The 17008-nt window shown below is 38.1% G+C and overlaps 1 protein-coding gene across 7 annotated transcripts in view; it reads left to right on the top strand.

The window, feature by feature from the left end:
* LYN (LYN proto-oncogene, Src family tyrosine kinase) overlaps positions 1-17008 on the top strand; it is a 145845-nt gene that overhangs the window by 49430 nt on the left and 79407 nt on the right. Inside the window, exon 2 of one of the 7 annotated variants that reach the window (XM_078153408.1) lies at positions 3986-4036. The exons of the other annotated variants lie outside the window; for them this stretch is intronic. The gene's annotated coding sequence lies outside the window, so the exon portion shown is untranslated. The remainder of the gene's footprint in view (positions 1-3985; positions 4037-17008) is intronic. 7 annotated transcript variants of the gene reach the window in all.

Raw genomic sequence — 17008 nt, 5'->3', positions numbered from 1 at the left:
ACCACCTCTGTTTCTATGGAAAAAATACCTAAAAATAAAGTTGTATCTATATAGATATGACTTATTATATTGATATATAATATGATGACATTACATCATAAGTCATATCAGCATAGATAGATTCATATTGATAAATAAATCTGTTTAGATTTACAGAGTGGTTTCTTCACAATAGCTCTGTGAAGTAAGTAGTAGAACTATTATTATCTCCATTTTATAGATCAGGAAACTGAGGTTCAGAAAGAGGTCGCCTCACCTGGGGTGACAGTGGTTGACAGGGTATCAGTCAGGACTCAAAGTTTTGTCCTCCCAACTCCAAGTGTGATGCTTCTTCCCCCATACTCTAGGCAAGTTCCAAATAGTGAACTTATGAATGGAATTTTAGAGTATAACCCACTTGACAAGTTAGAAACAGCTTCTGGTTCTTCTGGTTCATCATTATAGCAGATCCCTTTTCATGGGATGCAAGAAAAACTCTCTTCATCTTGAGTCAACTTTTGATATGAATGGCCTGGTATATTTTGGGGAGCCTCTCATTTTTCGCTTTGGCTTCTTCCCTCAGCCAGATGGTACCTGAGAACATTAGTGTTTCCCCTTTCCCAGAGGATGATTATTAGCTCTTCTCAAGCAAGCATCAGGCTCATAGGATATTAAACTTAGAACAGGTTTTATTTAACACAGAAAAGGTGCATACTGGATTCATAAAGTCAAAAAACTCTACTTCTCTTTTCCATGGACTTCTGCCTTTCCAGAAGGAACTATATTGTCTTACACAGTGTTAGCCTGGGCTTTCCCTTCACAAATATAAATAACTTGGAATTTGCTAGGAAGCCAAAAGACACCCCCTGCCTTCTTCCATTGGGCCAACCCCACTGGAAGGTGACCTGCACAGTCATGTGGTTTTCAGTTCTTCCCTGTATGGGCATTCCAACAAGAGGCAAGGTTCAGATTTGCTCCTTCACATCAGGGTCCCGTGCTTTGTTGCCCCTTGATCAGTTCGTCCTCCAGTCATTGCTCTATTCTAGTTCCTTTCTCTTTTTGAGATTTCATCATTCCACCACCACTGTTATCTGTACCTGGTAGGCATCATGTGTTCTTCTTTACTGTTCCTTCCTCCTCCCATGTGTGCTCATCACTATGGTTCCCAGATGCTTGCTCCGCATTTCCCAGTTGCTTACTCTGGCACCTCTTCACATTGCCATCACTGCTCTCTGCTTCCTGTTTGCTATGTTTATCAAGGGGTGGTGCCAACTTTCAAGAAGGTAGACCACAGAGTCAATGCACTGAAGTGGTAATACTTGGTATAGTTCTTTCAAGATGAAATAACTAGGGCAGTTTGAAGCTTTGCGATAATTTCAGGTAGGGTCAGAATTTTCTGGGCCTTTTATGCCTCTGCCCTTTCACCCAAGAGCAAAATACAAGGTGTTCTTTCACGTAACTGAAGGAATCAATTTCTTTTCTCTAAAGTTTCCATTTTTCATTCTTGAACAAGGTAAGTTCCATATGCCCCTTCCTTTCCCAGTGACTGGATGGTATGCCTCTCGAAAGGAAGCTTACACTGAGTTGGTTTTTTTTTGGGGGGGGTTGTTTTTACAGTTCAGAATGAGGCTCAAAAATGCCTTGCCTTTCTATGTCCTACTTCTTTTGTGGCAGCTGGGTCAGGTAATGCAGGTCACAGTGGGGCTTCCCTGAGCCCCTTGGGGTGGAGTAGCACTGGCTGTTCCCAAACATCTATGACGTAAGAGGGATGGGGGAAAGGAACAACAGTGTTGCAGTGGGAGAAGATTCATATTCCTGCTATGTGAAATTCCATCCAAATTAACTTATTTAAAGTACACATGCCTTCTTCCTAAAGTACTTGAGGATGGATGCAGATAAAGAGCACAGTGTAAAGGTGTTTCACATAGATAAAATAGAGTTGATTCAAAATAGAAAAGACCAAATGCTGAAGTGAGGTATATCACTATAGCACTAGGGACAGCTAACTGGCACAGTGTGTAGAGAGCCGGGAGTAGAGTCAGGAAGACTTCTCTTCCTGAGTTCAAATCTAGCTTCAGACACTTACTTGTTGGGTGATGCTGGGTAAATCACTTAACCCTGTTGGCCTCAGTTTCCTTATTTGTAAAATGAACTGGAGAAGGACATGGCAAACCACTCCAGTGTCTTAGCTGAGGAAAACCCTGAATGGAGTCAGGAAGAGTCAGACAAGACTGAAACTTCTTGAACAACAACAATCACTGTACTTAATTGATTACTTATTGAAGAAAAACAGCATGTTTTGAAATGAGATACGTGAGTCTGAGTTGGATGGTAACTTACATACCATCTGTTCCAACCCATGCCTGAATAAGATTCTCTTCCACAGTGTATTGGGCAAGGGGCCACCTAGTCTTTATCTGAAAACCCCCAGCAGGCTGTCTACTGAAGTAGCCCATTCCAAGACTAAGTTTGTCTCTTTGCAGTTCACTCCTATTTCTCCTAGTTCTGTCTTCCAAAGCCAAGCAAAACAAATCTTACCTTAAGGCAGCCCTTCAAGTTTTTGAAAAACAACAACACACATACACTTTCCCTCCCTAGGAAGTATAGAGGGGGAGTATAGGATGAGAAAGTATCTAAACCCTGAGAGGGGAGGTAATGATAGTTGGTTTTTACATTAACATATTATCAGTGGTAAGATTAATTGTTGCTGTATGTGTCCTTCTGGGAAGCTGGATGAGAAGTAAAAACAATGCAAAAATGATGCTAGTAATTAATTTATTTGTTATTACCTTTGTCATGTTAACCCAGTTTGCTTGGGAAGAACAAGATTGGGTTATGGCCTGAGAAGAATCTTACAGATGGTCCTCAAACGCATTATCTCATTAAGTATAGAATCTATGATAATGCCAGTGAAAGGCAATAGTTTAAACATCCTCTTCTCTGAATTTGTATTAGGGTACATCTCCTGGGGGAATGCTAATGAGTAGGAAAATGGCCAAATTAGAAGACTGTATTATCCCACATGGACATATATTGCAATATCTACCTGTTTGGCCATCTGGTTATCTAGCTATCTCTGTCTGTCTGTCCTGACTCAGACCCTGGGTAAGTTACTTACCCTCTCAGGCTCAGTTTTCTCATTGGTAAAATGGGAATGATAGCACCTACCTCACAAGGTTCTTGTGAGGATCAAATAGTTAGCATATAAAGCCCTTTATGAACCTAAAAACACTATAAATGCTGACTGTTCTAATGAAGAGGTATCATAGCATGGTGGATAGGGATTGGGACTCTTAAGTCAGGAAAGCCTAGGTTCAAATAACCGTGTACTGACACATACTGGCTATGTGATCCTGGGCAAGTCACTTAAGGACTATGAATTGCTGAGTAGATACTCATCTATATCAGTAGAGAGAGTTTCCTCACCTGTAAATTCCCTATGCAAATACAGGCACAGATGCAGTCATTATCTACCCATCCATCTGTCCATCCATCCCTCACCCATCCAATAAATCTGAATTCATTTAGATACACACATTCAGATTTAGGAATGTGTTTATGATTGAATAAGAACTATCATGTAGGATTCTGCAGATTATTCTTTTGGAACATTTATTCTGTTTGAGTATTCTGTCTCTGAAAATGATTAATTGATGTCAGGTGTTTCAGAGGAAGACATAAATCCCTCTGTACTGAATTACACAATACAATTTCCAAATTGGCTAGAGAGAGACATCTTCCTCTTGACATCTACTTGACTTTATCAAGGTCACTAGCTAGCACACATGTAGCTTAAACTTTTATAAAACACTTTACACATATTATCTCATTTGATCCTCATAACCAGATCAGGTAGGTGCTATTATTATTCCCATTTTACAGATCAAGAAGCCTAGGCCTAACATTTTAGTGACCTGCCCTGGAGAACACTGCTAGTTTGTTGTTGTTGTTCAGTCATTTCACTTGTGTTTTGACTCTGTGACCCCCTTTGGGGTTTTCTTGACAGAGATACTGGAGTGGCTTGCTATTTCCTTCTCCAACTCATTTTACAGATGAGGTAAGTGAGACAAATAGGGGTAAATGACTTGCCTAGGGTCACACAACTAGTATTGTCTTAAGCAATATTTGAACTCAGGAAGATGAATCTTCCTGGCTCTGTCCAGCACTCTATCTATTGTACCATCTGCTGTCCCACTGCTAGTTTAGAGATTGATAATCATTATTTGTTGTTGTTCAGTCATTTTCAATCATGTCGGACTCTTTGTGACCCCCATTTGGGTTTTTTTTTGGGCAAAGATACTACAGTGGTTTGCCATTTCCTTCCCTAATTCATTTTATAGATGAGGAACTGAGGCAAATAGGGGTAAATGATTTGCCTAGGGTCACACAACTAGTAAGTGTCTGAGGCTGAATCTGAACTCAGGTTTTCTTGGTTCCAGGCCTGGCTCTCTATCCACTATGCCGCCTAGCTGCCCAAATTCTTATTTAGACCTGTAGTAAATTAGGATAATTTTAAGTGTTGCCTTTAGAATTCTCTGTGTATGCTCCCTTTGGATTAGACTCACTTAATATTGCTAGCTGTCATTTACATACTCTTTTAAAGTTTGCAAATTCTTTACATGTAGTTTCTCATTTGATCTTTACAACAGTCCTTGAGAGGTTATTACACATGAGGAAATTGAGACTTAAAGAGGATTAGTGGCTTATTCAGGCTTCCATAACTAGTTGGAGAGGCTGCCTGGTGTGGTAGCAGGAGCATGGAGAAGGAGTCAGAGATTTTGTATGCTTCTTGATTATGTGAACATGGTCAAATCTTCATCTATAAGCAGTCGGTTGGACTAAATGGCCTTTGAGGTCCCTTCTAACTTTAGATCTATGAATAATAATAGCTACCATTTATAAATTAAATATTTGCTTTTTACATATGTTATGAATCAAGGTGCTGTTGTCACTCCCACTTTACACATAATAAAACTGAAGTTAAATTTGTGCAGGGTCACATAGCTAGTATTTGAGGCAGGATTTGAACTGACTCCAGGTCTAGCATACGAGTCACTTAATCATCTACCCACCTGATATGATCCTATAATAATAAGAGATAGGGTGTGAATCCAGGTCTAACTGATTCGCAAGTCAGCACTCTTTCCATTTTCCCTCCCTCCTGCCCCCAATCAAGGCTATAAAACCCATGGGAATGACAAGGAAAGGAAATGTTTAAACTTCCTCTTCTCTGAATTTTTATTAGTGCACATTGTTAGGGGGAATACTAATGAGTAGGAAGGTGGTCAAATTAGAAGACGGCTATATTTGGCCAGTAGGCATTTATTAAGTGCCTACTGTGTACCAGGCACTGTGCTGAGGGTTGGGTAAACAAAAGGAGGCAAAAGACAGTCCCTGTTCTCCATCAGCTCACAGTCTAATGCAGGAGACAACCACCAAACAACTATGTACAAGCAAGATATGTGCCAAATAAACTGGACACAACCAGCAGAGGGAAGTCACTAGCGTTAAGGGGGATCAGGAAAGGCTTCTCATGGAAGGTAGGATTTTAGCTGGAATTCAAAGGAGGGTAGAGAAGCCAGGAGGCAGAGATGAGGAGGGAGGATATTTCAGGCATGGGGGGAGATTTGGAAAAGAATTATCCCTGGATAATTCTCAGATTGGATGATTACCTCCTTGATGTGTGAGAGTTATATGCATATCCAGCCAGATTAAACAATTCTGAGCAAGATTCCTACATTTTGTTTAATATGATTGTACACATATAACCTGTATCAGATTACTTGCCATCTTGGGGAGGGGAGAGAGGAGGGAAGAAGGGAGAAAAAAGTTTGGAACTCAAAATTTTATAAAAGTGAATGTTGAAAACTTTCTTTGTATATAATTGGAAAAAATAAAATACTGTTAAAAATTTGCTGCTATGAAAAAAAGATTCCTACATTTTCCCAAATAATTACCCCAATATTATTTTTATATGTGTAGGTAATCCCATTCTCAGGGCAAATCAAAACCCTTTCCAACCAACCACCTTGAGAATTAATTTCATGTGTTGCTATACCCCGTTTAATACTTTAGAGATCTATGATTTCATTTGTATGGGTACTCCAACCAATCACTGACACAGGTTACTTAAATATTTTGCTAAAATGTCCCAGAGCACAGTAACATATAGTAATAAATATAACCTTATATTTATGTTGCACTTTAAGGTTTGCAAGGTGTTTTCATCTTAGCAACCCTGTGAGCTAGCTGGTACAGATATTTAGAAAGGCAGAACCCCAAATAGTTTAAGTGGCTTCCCAGTAGCCACATAGCCAGAGTATGCAAAGCGGGATTCAAACCCATTTCCTTACTCCAAGTCAATCACTTTCTACTCACTATAGCATGATACCTCTCAACATTCTCACTTACCTTCCTGAGACAAGAATTATATCGAATTTTGTTTTTATGCATAGCGTCTGTCACAATGCCTTGCATGCAGTAGGTGCTTAATACATCCTTGATGATGATAGAATATTAATAGATTCAAAACTGTTAGAGCTGGAAGGAACTTTTGAGATCAAGTTGTCCAATCTCTTCATTTTAAAGATGGTGAAACAGACTTGAAGAGAACATTAACCACTCAAGATAAAATACCTGCTTAGTAACAGAGCCAAGATTAGAACCCATGTCTTTTTGCTCCAAGCGCTCTCTACATTTTGATTTCTATTTTATTTTCAAATAGAAACTTAATAAGAATTTTGATGCAAAATGTAGCGTTTTGTGGTTTTCCCCCCAATAATAACAGAAAACCGAGAGTCAATTGTGTTTTCTTCTTATGAGAAATAGTAATTGACAGTGAAATATAAAGTTGTGGAAAATAAAAATTAGATTGATTTCTACTGTGGCATTTTCCTGTCTTTAAAATTTGAGTATATGAGTCTTTTGCAATTAAATTTAACAAATTTGTTGAATAATAATAGTTCATACTTAAATATTGCTTGGAGAATTGTGTTTTACCTACATTAATTGTCCAGTCGTTTTTTAGTCATGTCCAACTCTTTGTGATCCCATTTGGAGTTTTCTTGGCAAAGATATTGGAGTGGTTTGCCATATCCTTCTCCAGCTTATTTTACAGTTGAGGAAACTGAGGTAAGCAGGATTAAGTGACTTGCCCAGGGTCACACAGCTATTAAGTGTCTGAGGTCAGATTTGAACTCAGGAAGAATAGTCTTCCTGACTCCAGGTTCAGCTTTTTATTCAGTGAGCCACCCAGCTCCTCCCATGTTATCTCATTAATTCTTACCAAAAAAAGAGGTAAATGCTCTTATTATCTTCCTTTTACACATGAAGAAAAACAAATTTGAGGCTGAGCAGTTAAGTGACTTGCCCAGGGTCACACACCTAACAAGTGTTTGAGGCAGATTTGAATCCTGGTGTTCCTGACTCTGTGGCCAGAACCCTGCTTTTCTAATGGGCATGACTTAGCTTACAGTTGTATGGCACTTTACTATAATCCTATGAGGTATTATAACCCACACTCCATAGAGAAGAAAATTGAAGCTCACAGAGATTAAATGACAATCCTGTTATAACTGAAATAAAAATCCTGGTCTTTTAATCCAGTGTGTTCTCATATATTATGCCATATAAATTGAATGTGTGTGTGATGCAAATATTAAGATATGAAGGAACCTGAAAAACTGCTCTGTAAGAAATGGTTGCAGGAACTCTGAATATAACGAGCTTAGAGAAGAGAAATAAAGGGGAAACAGGGTCTTTAAGTTATCATTAAAGGAGCAGAAAAAGGAATGGATTTATTTCAATGTTGCTGAAGAAAGGTAGAAATCAGAAAGAGGCCCATTTCAGCTCAACAGCAGCAACAGCAAAAGACTTAAAATCAAATACAGGCTTTGATTGTAGGAATTTACTTGTGGTGGGGGAGGGGAAGCACTTAATTAAAGGGGATGGATGGTTTTTCGGGGATTCCTTAAGAAGTTAAATCAACAAGCATTTATTAAGCACCTACTATGTGTCGGGCATTTTTCCAAGGAGTGGGGATACAAAGAAAAACAAGTCATTGTCCTTTCCTTCAAAGGGCTCACAGTCTAATGGGGAAAACAACATGCGAACAATTATGTACAAACCAGAGATATACAGCATAATCTAGAGATAATCAACTGAGGGAAAGCATTAAGGAGTATTGCGAAAGGCTTTTTGCAGAAGGCAGGATTTTAGTTGAAGCTTGAAAGAAGCCAAGGAAGGAGGGAGAGCATTCTAAGCATGGAGGACAAAAGGTAGACAATGCCTAATGAGAGAGAAATTAGATTAGCTGATCATAAGACCCCCACCACCTTGAAATTCTATATCTCATTTTTAGTGCGTTTAGACCACTTAAGGGGTAGTTACTTTAAATATAGAAGCAAAAATACTCCCTTGATCTTCAAAGTTGTGTTTTCTTCCTTCCTAAACTGTTACTTCTGGATATTCCTAGATGTATCCTAGTAGATATTCCTCCTTGGCATGGAAGTAAGAGATTCTTCCAGTGATTTAAGGATACCTAACTATGAAAGGCAGGTAGTTATAAATATTGCATATGCTTATGTAGTGACTATTGTCCTAAACTTGACTAAAGTCACCAAGAGAATGTATATTTCAAAGCAGTAATTAAATTGAGATTATCAGGGATATGGCCCAGGACATGGAATTTTGAAGAGTACAGAATTTTAACACACACAATTCCCTGTAGCTAGAAGTCATTCATTGTTTTTTTTATGTCTTAATTCAAACCTTCTCATCATAAATTCCAAAATTGAATTGAGAGTCTGTTTTGTGCTATTTTCCCCTGGCTGTTTTATGTTATTTACTCTATAGCCCAAAATTGCTGGTTAAAGTATTGGTATATTCAAGTGATAAAATGAATTAATAATGAAGATTTGCTAACAGTAAAAGCTGCAAACAGTGGGAAGTTACCAAGGCATAGATCAGTTTGCAACCATTCAGAGGACAAAATGTAGATAAGTTATTATTTCAAAGAAAAAGAACTTATTAAGGGAAGAACTAGTTGGCAAGGTTTTGAAGGAAGAGTAGGAAAGCTGTGGCTTCACAGAAAGAGGTCTTATTAAAAGGGAACGAGTTAAAACAATGGCTCATTACCATAGGAACATAGGCTCTATGGAAAAACAGAAATGTTAAAGAATATGCCTCCATAAAAGAGTCAGAAGATTAGTCATTTAGTCAGTCAATAATCATTTATTAAGCATTTATCCAGACATTGTGCTAAGCACTGGCCTTACAAAATGAAGTAAAAGACAACCTCTACCCTTAAAGAGCTCACAGTCTATTGAAGGAAACAAGTAAACAAATATGTACAGATATGCTATGTACAAGATAGAAAGGAAATAATTAAAAGAGGGAAGGCACTAGGATTAAGAGGAGTTGGGAAAGGCTTCCTGTAGAAGATAAGATTTTATCTGGAACAAGGAAGCCAACAGGCATAGAAAAGTGAGAGCATTTCAGGCATGAAGCACAACCAGAGAAAATGCCCAGAGCTGAGAGAGTATCTTGTTCAGGGAACAGCAAGGATGCCAATAAAACTGGATTGAAGAGTACGTGGCAGAGATCAAGAGTAAGAAGACTGGGAATTGAAGGGATGGTGGGGGGTAGGTTAGAAAAGGCTTTGAATGCCTAACAGGATTTTGTATTTGGTCCTGGAGGTGATAGGGAACTTCTAGAGTTTATTGGATAGAGGTGACATGGTCAGACCTACACTTTAGGAGAATCACTTTGGTGGCTAAATGGAGAAGATGAACTGGAATGGGGAGAAGCTTGAGGCAGGCAAACCCATCAGCAGACTGTTGCTACAGTCCAAGCATGAGATGATGTTGGCTTGCCCCAGGGTCATGGCAGTATCAAAGGAGAAAAGGGGAATGTATTTGAGAGATACAAAGGTGAAATCAATAGGCGTTGTCAACAGATTAGATATTGTGGGGTGAAAGATAATGAAGACTGGAGGATTATACCTAGGTTGTGAGACTGAGGGACTGATAAGAAGGTGGTGCCTTGACAGTGAAAGGGAAATATCAGAGGGGAGATCTTTTAGGGAAAGAAAATGAGTTCAGCTTTGAACATGTTGAGCTTTAAGATGCATCAAGTTCTAGATATCTGAAAGTCAGTTGGAAAGGTGAGATTCGAAGTCAGAAGCAAATTTAGGACAGGATAGATAGACTTGAGAATTGTAAACTTAGAAAATAGTAATTAATTCCATGGAAGTTAATGAGATTCCCAAATGAAATAGGATAGAGGGAGAAGAGAAAAGGGCTCAGGACATACCCAAGGGACATCTATGGTAAGAGGACATGATCTGAATGAGGAATCAGCAACGGAGACTGAGAAAGAGCAGTTACATAGGCAGGAGAATGAAGTGGTAGTGGCCCAAAAACTATAGAGAAGAGAGGAGAAGAAGGTGATCACAGTATCAAAGGCTACAGAGAAGTTAAGGAAAATGAGGATTGAGAAAAGGACATTGGATTTGGCAACTAAGAGATAACTGGTAACTTTGGAGAGAGTAGTTTTGGTGGAATGATGAGGTCCAAAGCCGGACTGTAGTAGGTTAAGAGTATGAGAGGAAAGAATGTGGAAGCATCTATTGTAGATGGCCTTTTCAAGAAGTTTAGCTGCAAATGACAGAAAAGATATAAGATGATAATTAGTGGGAATGAAAGTGAAGGGGTTTTGAGGATGGTGGAGATATGGGCATATTTGTAGACAGGGAGATATTAAAGATGATTGAGAGTGGGGAGGACAGAAAGGCAGTCTGTTGGAGGAGATGGTGTGAAATGGGATTAATTGTGCAGGTAAAGGGGTTAGCCCTGGTAAGGAGTAGGGCCACCTCTTCATGTGAGATAGAAATGAAAGGAGATAGTGACAGAAAGCATCTGAGTGATATGAAATGAAGAAGAGAAGAGAAAAGGGAGTTCCAAGAGAAGTTGATAAAAGATGGTAAAGTATAACTTGAGAAAAGAAGAAGATAAAATAAAAGGGAAAATGAAAATGAATTTATATTTATAAGATAGTTATAAAATTTAATGTTTGGAAATTTTCCTTTGTTTGCTAGAGAATTCTAAACATATAAAAATATTTAACATGTAGGTACCATTTACAATAATAAGCTCTATGGAAATCTTTAAAAATTAGAAACAATTTTAAAATTAAGGATGTCTGTAATGGTTTCAGTGAAGAAATGGGTTATATCTACCTGTCATCTGACCTTTGGGATCAAGTTACACTCAGTGTTGGACAAATTTTACTTCCTGGTTTCAGAAAGGAAAACCATATAAAAACACACGCACATACACCATATCAATAGGAACAATTAACTTCCTCCTATGTAACTTATCTTGTGAGATTTAGAATCCGTTTACAGTTCTTTGTGATACCTGTATGGAGAATGGGGCTCAATAAAGAGACACAGGTTGCACTGAGAGGAAAAAAGAATAAATATGGGCCATGTAAGATTGATAGAGCCACTTTTTATTTTGGATTTTGAAAAAAAAATGAACCTTAGGGCACAGGAGTAAGCTTCAGGCAGCACTGTAGCATATACATGCATATGTGTACATATGTATATATGTATCAAGTGATTAATGTTCTAAATTTTGACTGGTCACAAGGAGAATGTGTGCTCTCTATAGAGCCTACTAGAGCAGACTGATCCAGAATCTCTACCTGAACATGAAATTTTAGAGAGTACAGAATTTTAACATACATTCTCCTTCAGTAGTTAGAAACCATTAGAGTGGCTATTTCTTCCTTTATCTCCACTGAATATTTGAATTATGTTTTAATTACTTATTTTCTGAATTGTGTATGTATATTATTTGAATATATATATGTATATATTATCTGTATCTTTAATAAATTTTTCATCTTCTCACTCTCTGATTCCTCTGTCTTATTTCTCTTTTCACTCTAATCAAATGCCTTGAGAATGAAAAGAATGGTACTTTATTTAAAAATTTCACTGTAACAGAACTAGGTGAGAAGAGGACAAAGTCAATTAAAAAAGAAATCTTGGGGGCAGCTAGGTGGCACAGTGGATAGAGTACCGGCCCTGAAGTCAGGAGGAGCTGAGTTCAAATCTGGCCTCAGACCAAACATTTGACACTTATTAGGTATGTGAGCCTAGGCAAGTCACTTAACCCAAACTACCTAAAAAAAAAAATCCTGGTATAAGAGGGGTGAATTTCATGAATTTAAACTAATTGAGGGGAATGCTTTCAAAAATGAGGGAAAGATCCAAATTTTAGAATACTTTAAACTTATTTTATTGCTATCAAGTATATGTGATAATAAAATGATACACATTATAAACAATAAAACATGAAGGGTAGTACAGTGAAAAGCATACAGGACTTGGAATCACTTTACTCAAATGTGAAATGAAAGCTGGACTACATGGTTTGTAAGGGCTCCTCTAACTCTAAATCTAGAGATCCCTAAGAGCACGTATAAGGAAGACATAGAGTTCAGGATAAAGAAATGAGGCAGAGAGACCAATTAGAAAGCTATTGCAATATGTGATGAGGGCCTGACCTAGGGTAATGGCCACGTGAATAGAGAGAAGGGGATTGAGTCAAGTACTGTTGTGGAGGTAGAACCAACAAAACCTGGTAATTGAATGGGTGTGTACAGTGAGGGGTTGAGGATAACCCCAAGGTGGTGAACCTGTGTCACTGTTATGAAGGTGATGCTCTCTCTGGACATAGAAACATTCTAAAGAAGAGAAGGTTTGGGGGGAAAGACAATTCTGTTTTAAACATGTTAAATTTGAGGTACCAATGATACATTCAAGCCTGGCTTTGTGGAACTGGGATTCATCTGCATAGAGATGATAATTAAAATGATGGAGTTATCAGAAGAAACTATGTCGAAAAAAAGAGGAAAAGGTCCCAGGACATATCTGGGATATGGGCACATCTGCAGGTAGGGGACTTGATATGGATGATGATCCAGAAAAAAGTGATTGAAAAGGAACCCCTGTGTCTACTAGAGGATGGGACACAAACAAATAATTGTAATGATAATGAGTACATAAGAGGGCTTAAAAATGAAGTGCTTCATGAAATTGAAGGATAACTAGTTTGGCTTCTAGAGGATGTGGGTTTTGAGCTGGACTTTAAAGTCTATATAGAAATTCAGTGTTCCAGATATAAGATATAAGTGTTCCAGATATAAGAAACATGACAGAGGGTACAGGGAGCGGGGGAGAGAAAGGGAAGACCATGTTTTGAAAATAGAGTTCCGTTTTGGATCGTGTTCAAGGAAGGTGAGTAATATAGCACTGAAAAGGTAGCATGCTTTCAGACTTTGAACTTTACTCAATAACCAGTGATGACGATTGAATTGAAGAATGATAGTACTAATTGCTTTTCTTAGTTTGCTATTAGTAGGAAGGCTGTGCAGAGAGCAGAAGGGAGAAAACATATAAAGAGGTTATTGCAAAAGCCGAGGCATCTTTTTCTGAGGGACAGTATTAGGATGGTGACAGTGGGAATTAAGATGAAGGGATAGATAGAGGACATAGTGAAGTAGAATTTATTGGACATTGTAATTGATTAGTAATCAGAATTGAGAGAAAGGGAAGAGTATAATATAATACCAAGATTTCAAACAGGAGAGACTTGGTGAATGGTGGTGCCACTGACAGAAACAGTAAAGTTAGAAGGAGGAACAAATTTAAGTGGCAACATCATAAACTCAGCTTTGGCCATTTTTGCTTGAGATACAAATGGGACATCTATGTGATTAAGTCTTCTGGGTAGTTGGAGATGAAGATCCAGAGTTGAGAAGTGAGGGTGAGCCTAGAGTTGTAGACTAGAGTCCTATAAACAGATGTGATTATTGAAATCATGCAGGTGAATGTGATTGTCATGGCGAATAGCATAGAAAGACAGGAGTAGAGAACCAAGGTCAGAACCTTGAGGAGCTACTGTTCTGACGTCAAGAGAAAGCTAGAAGCCAGCAAAAGAGACAGAAGAGGAATGAGTTGGAGAGATAGGAGCAGAACTAGGAGAATGTTGTGTCTTTGAAGTCAAAGGAAAAGACTGTAACCAAAAAGGAAAGGGTAGTGAATGGTATCATGCTAGACATATTAAGAAGGATGAGATTTGGCAAAAGCCATTGGCTTCAGGAACTTAGGAGATGACTAAATTAGATGATGTTTAAGAAAACCATTTCATAAGAGTGGTAGTGGTAGAAGCCAGATGCCAAAGCATAAAGGAAAAGAGTGAGTAGTAAGTGGAAGAATGAAACTTTTGCAAGAACTTTGGCACCAAAGGGAAGGAAAGAGATGATAATATGTATCAGGGAGTAATGCCATGTTTTAGAGGGTAGAGACTATGTGATTCTTTGTGTGGCTGTAGGTTTAGGTATTATGTAAGTTTTTTCATGATGAGGATGAAGGAAATTTAATTCTGAAAATCAGTCATCCTGAAAAGAAAGGCAAACCGCCAAAATACTCACTAGGAAGCCTAGTATTGAAAGCCAAGGAATAAATCTTTGTTTACTTAACTCCTTGTAACAGGATACTTTTAATTTATCAGTAGATCAAAACCTTTCTGTAGTCTTCACGATCATAATCATCAAAGAACATTTATTTACTGTTCTCATACAACACAGCACTATGCTAGGTCCTATAAAGCACTAGTTCTGTCATCTTGGTAACTGACCTCTAGAAATTTATAGGCCAAAATAGCTACTGCCTCCCTGTGCCATTCAGCCCCAAACATCAATGCACTGCTACCACTCTCTCTCATATGCTTCAGTTTTCTTTTAGAATATTTTTTTTAAAAAAATAAATGCTTTGTTACTTTATTTGCCTGATCAGTGATTTAACAAGAGTTTGGGAGTTACTAATTTTTTCTAATGAGTGAATGAATGAAAATTCATTTGTGTGCTTATGCTGTATCTAGCACTGGGCTAAGCTGCATATAGAAATACAGAAGCAAAAGAGACACTACTTTCCAGAAGTTTGTGTTTCATAAGGTAAAACCGTCCACCTATTAGGGAGTGGTGGTCTGGGAAGGGCGTTATGATATAAGAAGTCTGTGGGAGAGGGAGACAACATTAGGGCAATCAATTGACATTCTTTCCAGAGGTTTTTGGTAGTTAATTTGTACATTTCTCAGGGTAGAAGGTGAGGGAAGGAGGAGAAGGATCTCCTGCAGAAAATGGCCCAGGTGAGGAGGCATGGTGCCAAAGCTAGTGTTATAGTTGAATGGGCTTAACTTGAAGGATGGAACAGCAGCTACAACCAGGTAGAAAGTGACCTAGAAGTGCCTGATTGATGGTGATTCACTGAGAAAACAATGGCAACTTTCTAACACAGCTCCATCACATTGTGGCAAAGTGCTGCTTATTCTGAACAAGATGCCACCAGTTTGCTCTCAGCTTTCATTTTTGCTTATGCATTTCTCCTTACTAAAAGCCTACCCTGTACTTGCATTTTAAAATATCAGTTGTCCATATAATCCATTTAATGCAGTCATCATTGGGTATCCATTTCATTTGTTCAAGAAATGATGAAAATGTATGCAACAATCACCATGATTTCTGATTTTATAGTCCCTAGCTAGAAATCTTTTTTAATTGAAACTCTCCATTAAGTATGTGTACTAGATAATATAATATGTCAAAAAAAAAAGGGATAATGGTGTGTGTGAAGCCAAGATAATGGATTACAGGCAGCTACCCAGCTAAACTCTCTCAATATTCCTCTTCAAATTACTTTAAAATAGTTCCTCAAATCAAATTTTGGAGTGGCAGAGCCAACAGAAGGTCAGGGTGAGACATTTTTCTGGCCTAAGAAAACTTAGGAGGTCGACAGGAGAGGTCTGTGGCACCAGGGTAGAGGTCTGTCCAGAGTACACACATGCAACGGCAGCAACTTTGGGAGCTCTTAACCCAGAGATGGTAAGGGAGTCAGACAAGTGGTCAGAAAGAGATTAAAAGGAACCTGTTGCTGGCTCTGGGTGCAGCTGGCACTGATTGGTAATTCTATTGCCCATACACAGTTGTGGGTCACAGTTCCAGGGTGGATAGGAACACCTATGGTCAGTCATAAGGGAGCAGGGGCTCTCTGAGGTCACAGCTCCAGGGCCAAAAGAAGTGGTAGTGCTTATGGCTACAAGGGACCTATATGTTCAAAAATATTTATAGCAGCTCTCTTTGTGGTGGTAAAGGATTGGAAATTGAGGGAATGCCCATCATTTGGGGACTGGCTGAACAAGTTGTGGTGTATAATTGTAATGGAATACTATTGTGCTATAAAAATCACGAAGGGGTAATTTCAGATAAACAATGCAAAACCTATATGAACTGTTGCAAAGTGAAGTAAGAAGAACCGGGAGATCATGGGGTACAGTAACAGCAATTTTGTAATGAAGATCAGTTGTGAATGATTTGGCTACTCTGATCAATACAATGATCCAAGACAATTCCAAAGGACATATGATGAAAAATGCTGTGTCCACCTCTAGAGAGAGAACTGATGAACGCTGAGTGCATATCGAAGTATAATTTTCTCACTTTTTTTTCTGATATGGCTAATGTACAAATATGTTTTGCATAATTTCACATGTATAATTGATATGTTGCTAAAAAGAAAGGAATGTTAAAAATAAATAATAAAAATTCTGGTCCTCATAGTTTACTGTGAAAAGGGAGTTAACTTCCTTCATTGCCATACCTTGAACTATTCTTATCATATGTTTTATATTTGGTTTTATCTGTATATTTTAGTTTATGGTTTTATCTTTTGTAAATCTCATTTTGCTGACTCTAAAACATTTCCTAATAACTACTGATTATTTTTTTTCAGGCTGTTCCTTAAATTAAAGTTGATTTTCCAGCTCTTGTGTGCATTTTTGAGGGCTTATATCTTTATAGTGTGTTATTTGTTCAGACTGTATGCATGTTCTTCTCTTATAAAACAAAATAAGGTCTTTTATAGTGGTTGACATTATAATTAGAAATAGTTTTCTGGTAAATA

This window comes from Phascolarctos cinereus, unplaced genomic scaffold, assembly GCF_003287225.1.
Source record: "Phascolarctos cinereus isolate Bilbo 61053 unplaced genomic scaffold, phaCin_HiC Scaffold_4;HRSCAF=312, whole genome shotgun sequence".
Lineage (NCBI taxonomy): Eukaryota > Metazoa > Chordata > Mammalia > Diprotodontia > Phascolarctidae > Phascolarctos > Phascolarctos cinereus.
This window is presented reverse-complemented; position numbering and strand designations above follow the sequence as displayed.